General features: G+C 53.7%; 1 gene segment (V, D, J or C); it reads right to left on the reverse strand.

The window, feature by feature from the left end:
* The window catches only part of LOC108287136, a 9,652-nt gene extending 4,887 nt beyond the window's left edge, over positions 1 to 4,765 (reverse strand). Inside the window, exon 1 of the C gene segment in view lies at positions 4,430 to 4,765.
* Positions 4,766 to 5,154: the final 389 nt, after the last annotated feature.

The raw sequence follows: 5,154 nt of genomic DNA on the forward strand, positions 1-5,154 counted from the left end.
CCCAGCTCAGCCCGGCTCAGCACAGCCCAGCTCAGCCCAGCTCTGCTCAGCCCAGCTCAGCCCATCCCAGCTCAGCCCAGCCCAGCTCAGCCAGCTCAGCTTGGCTCAGCTTGGCTCGGCTCAGCTCAGCCCAGCCCCGCTCAGCCTGGCTCAGCTTAACCCAACCCGGCCCAGGTCAACCAAGCCCAGCCCAGCTTAGCCCATCCCAGCTCAGCCCAGCTCAGCTCAGCCCATCCCAGCTCAGCTCAGCCCAACCCAGCTCAGCTCAGCACAGCGCAGCTTAGCTCAGCTCAACCCAACCCAGCTCAGCTCAGCACAGCTCAGCTCAACCTAACCCAGGTCAGCTCAGCTCAGCTCAGCTCACCTCAGCTCGGCTCAGCTCAACCCAGCTTGGCCCAGCTCGGCCCAGCCTGGCCCAGCTCAGCTCAGCTCAGCCTGGCTCATCCTGGTTCAGCTCGGCTCATCCTGGTTCAGCTCATCTCAACCCAGCTCAGCCCAGGTCTGCCCAACTCAGTCCAGCTCAGCTCAGCCCAGCCCACCCCAGCTTGTCCCAGCTCAGCCCAGCACACCCCACTTAAGCCCAGTTCAGCTCAGGTCAGCTCAACAACTCAGCCCAGTCCAGCCCAGCTCAGCCCGGCTCAGCTCAGCCCAGCCCAGCCTTGTTTAGTCTAGGTTAGCTCATGTCAGTTTTACCCATCCTAGTCCATTTCTGAAAGCTGATGGAGTTGTCAGAAACGGTCAGCCTGCCAGACCTGCTTGCCTCAGCTAAAGCCATCTCATTGCCGAGCTCCTGCACAGCTGGGCTGGCTTCCATCTTTTGTCTCCCTCTACTTGATAGGCCAATTTCCTGCAGTCCTGCCCCAGCACCACCTGGGTTTTGTTTCCAAAGCAGTACCAAGCAAGACCACCCTCCGCTACCTGGGTGGAATATTTCTTTGCTTCTTTAAAGTCATTAAAACATCTTGAGAATTAGACCAGAACTTAGGAGCTTGTACTGTGATAAAAATGAGCAGCTCCCCTTGTTCTAGAAGCGGCAGTACAGCCTCTGCACCGAGTGCTCAGAGCCTCCACCCTTCTGGAGCATCTCCTCCCTCCTGAGTCTGAAATAAGCCCCTACCTTAACATTCCCTCTAGATAACAGTCATCATTGGAAACAACCCAGAAATGCATTTTTATCTGAATTTGCCACTTAAAATTCTGCCATTTATCATAAATTGCTTTGGAAGGCATGAACTACTTTCAAGGGCGCGATGATGACCTACAGTCTGTGACTTAAACAAGGGCGATGCCAGTGAGGCTTGGCATATTCTCCAGCGCCATGAACCAGGCCGGCGCCATCCATGGGCTGCAAAGCAGCTCATGCGACCTTTCCTCGAAATGGGCTTCAGAGAAAGTTAAATGGGAGTGACCCAGATAACGGTCACTCAAAAGACTCACACAAATGAGTCTCTTGCTCTTCATCAAGCACTGAAGACCGATTCCCCCACTGGTGGAAATAAGACATCAAATACGAAGTTTGCAGAGAAGCAGGTGTGGCAGCGCTGGCTGCCTGTCTCTTACCGTGTCGGGGGTCTGGTCACTTCGAGCCGTGCAAGGCTTTGGCATGGAATAATTCCTCCGAGTCAGTTAACAAGGGCTGGGTCCCGAGCAGCATGCATAAGCCATGCATCCTGGCTCTGGGAGGTCACCTGGCGGCCACCCTCCCAAAGCCTCGATAGGCCACTCCTGCTGAGGCCAAACCCGGGATTCCAAACAGAACCTGTCCTTCTGTATGACTGAGTTTTCTCTTAATCCACCAACTAACATGTTCAACTGAAATAATTCAGGATAATTATGCACATTTCACCTAAAACTTACCCTAAAATGAGTAGCTGAAAAGTGGTCTTGAAAAATACTAAAATGAAAGCCACTTTATCAGAATATCAAAGTGTTTCTCCTTAATCACAAAGAGAAAACAGGTTAACCTAAAAAAAATTGTGAGCGCAGTCATTATAAAAATAATGTTCCGAGATATTGAAAAAAGTCTCAGATTAATTATCACATGAAGGGATAATAAACTAATTTGAAAAGTTTTTTGAATATAGTCATAAGTTCTTCCTAAGACTGTTAAATTTATTAAACATCTTACTTTGAAAATGAATGCAGTTTAGAAGTTGGTATGCTGTTTGCACAAACTAGAGTTCATAAGCTAAGACTGGAAATTAAGTTTGGACAGTTAAAAAAAGAACCTTTCCAGTTTCGGTCAGCCTCACCTTATTTTAGAAACGCAAATGGCCCAGGTGTTGTTTTGCCCATGGAGCACTTTCAGATCTGGGCCTGGCAAAACCACGGCGTCACACCCAGAAGTGACAGATTTACCAAATGTGTTTTTTCGCTTCCTAAAATAGACTCTTGCGGTGACCTGCTTCCTGCCACCTGCTGTGGGTACCCGAGACCCTCATGCAGCCATCTTGGCTCTAACTCAGCGTCGGCTCCCAGCTTCACTAATTAATTAAAAAAATAAACTTGATTTATGATTGTCAAAACTCAGTCCTGCGCGGGGCTGACAGCACTGTGCTAGTATTTCTTAGCTGAACTTGCTCTGGCCTCAGTTCCAGAGAGAGATGGCTCAGGGGTGTTAATCGAATGATAAGAATTTAAAATACTTGCACAGTTAAAAAAATTAATATACTTGAAAAGCTGTCACATTTTTAAGTCAGAATTTTCTTAAACCATTTTTCCCAGGAGCCATTTCAAACATATCCTGTCTTTTAACATTTAGTAAGCACGCCTCTTAAGATGAAGAATCCTTTGCTCTTGGAAACTCAGGCGGCCCCCCTAAGTCCTTGTCAGATCAGCAGCCGCCCTTTCTGGGCTGCCCCTGCCCCGACCCTGCTCTCATCAAGACCACGGCTACGTGTCCCTCCTGGCTGGATTCACCCACTCTCACACCTCTCTTTCCAGCCAATAAAGAATTTAAGCTGCATCTTAAATTGGCTGGAGATAAAGAATTTATCTGTTTATCTCTCACACAACGAACCTCGGCATTCTAAAGAAAATATGTCGCTATTGGCTGTGTGTGCCACGACCTTGCAGTCCTGCCGACACCGCTCCCTCCTGAGACACTCTCCTCAGCCATCACTAAGACCCCAGCACCTCGGCAGGGGCCCCCACAGTGGCCCTCCAGCCATGGAGCCCTGGTTTGCTCTGGCTTCTCATCCAAAAGTGGCTCCCCAAGCCCCCAGGCTCAGTTACTCCATCAAATGCACCCAACATAAGACTCATTTTCCAAAGGCATCAGAAAATCCACAGAGGCTCCGAGACCCCCTAGGCCCCCCAGTGCCTGTCCCCTCCTGGCCAGCCCACCCAGGTCCCCTTGGAAATTGTCCTGAGGACCAGCCTACAATGCTCAGAAAACCCCACAGGCACTAGCAGAAAACAGAGACCCTAGAGTGGCCATTCTTACCTGAGGAGACGGTGACCTTGGTCCCTTGGCCCCAGAGATCCATACCGTAGTAATCACAATGGCAGAATGTGCATCCTCACCCCACAAAAACCCTGGGTGCCGGCTCACATTGCTCGCAGCCACCCAGAGACCCTCTGTCTCCAGGTATCACATGGAAGCCACCTGTCCATGCCCCTGTCCTGACCCTTCTCATGGAACCCTCTGCTGGCCTCCCACAGACCCCACATTCCAGCCTGACCCCTCAGAAGCCAGACCCCTGTGGCCTGGGAAGTCCGAGTGCAAGCAGACGGCTCCTAAGTTGTTCCAGGAGTCCAAACACTCTGGGGGCGCCTGTCCCAGACAGCAGGTGCCTTGGAACAGGACAGAGCCCTGTCCCACAACCAACACGACAGCCCCTGGCAATGCTCCAGATGAAGCCAAGAGTGGCCACCCCAGACCAGACAAAGGGGCGCCCCGGCCCCCGACGCCTGTGGCCAAGCCTGGGGAAGGGGAGGCTGGGTTCCCATTGGAAGGATCCCTCTCCCCGTCTTTCCTTCCTGACCTCCAAAATGTCTCCAAGACTATGACCCTGAGTCTCCCTAAGTGGACTCAGAGTGAGGGGGGGTGAGGACTCACCTGAAGTGATGGTGACCAGGGTGACCTGGCCCCAGGAGGCTAACCAGCTGTCACATTGTGACAGCAATGCCAGGACCCCGGCAAGAACCGATCCCCGGCTAAGTATCCAGGACCCTCTCAGACTGAGCCCAGGGAGGGCCCAGGGTGGCCCTGACCACGGAGAGACCCCATTGCCGGGCCCAGGAGGAGGAAGCGTCTGGAGCTCTCGACCTTTGTCGGAGCGGCCGCTGTGGCCTGGGGCATTCTCCTGAGCCCCCAAGGCTGCTCCCAGGCTTTCTTGGCATAAGACCAAGACACACTCATTTTCCCCCAAAATGCAGCACAACCCCAGAGAAGAGTTAAAGCAGGGGAGAGGTTGTGAGGACTCACCTGAGGAGACGGTGACCAGGGTCCCCTGGCCCCAGTATTCAAAGTAGTCACATTGTGAGAGGCCCCGTTAAGAGGTGTGCAAAAACCCGACTCTCCACCTGTCCCGGGCTGGGCAGCCAGCCCTGTGTCCCAAGGTCACCCTGTCCCAGCACAAGCATGACTCTGCCCACCCTTCACCCCAGGAGCAGAGTCCTGACCCCCTAAGAAAGGCCATCTGCTGAACGTGGCTCAGGTAGCCCCAGAAGGAGCCCCGGAGAGCCCCACACGGCCCTGCACAGACCCAGGAGCCCCTGGATATTAATCTCTCAGCTCCAGGAGAGAGGAGCTGTGCCCAGAGCAAGGAGGCAGAAGGAAAGCGGTCTTACCTGAAGAGACGGTGACCACGGTCCCTTGGCCCCATGCATCTAAAGCATCACACAGGGACACAGTCCCTGTTCCTGCCCAGACACAAACCCCTGCCTGCAGGACGCTCAAATGGGTCACTTTGCGCAAGCATGGAGCAGAGGCGGCCGGCGCTCCTGTCCCCAGCCACACAGACCCTGGCTGAGACGGAGGGGAAGTCACCCAGGGAGACGGTGGCTGGGGCACCCTGGCCCTAGCGCTCCAAGCACTGGAAGCTGCACTGAAGCGTTGGCCAGGTCCGGGCACATGGACAGCCAGCACCCAGCCTTGGCCCTGGCTCTGCCCACAGCTTCTCCTTCCCGGCCAGCCCTGTCCCTGCCCTC

Source organism: Cebus imitator, unplaced genomic scaffold (assembly GCF_001604975.1).
Source record: "Cebus imitator isolate Cc_AM_T3 unplaced genomic scaffold, Cebus_imitator-1.0 Scaffold338, whole genome shotgun sequence".
NCBI lineage: Eukaryota > Metazoa > Chordata > Mammalia > Primates > Cebidae > Cebus > Cebus imitator.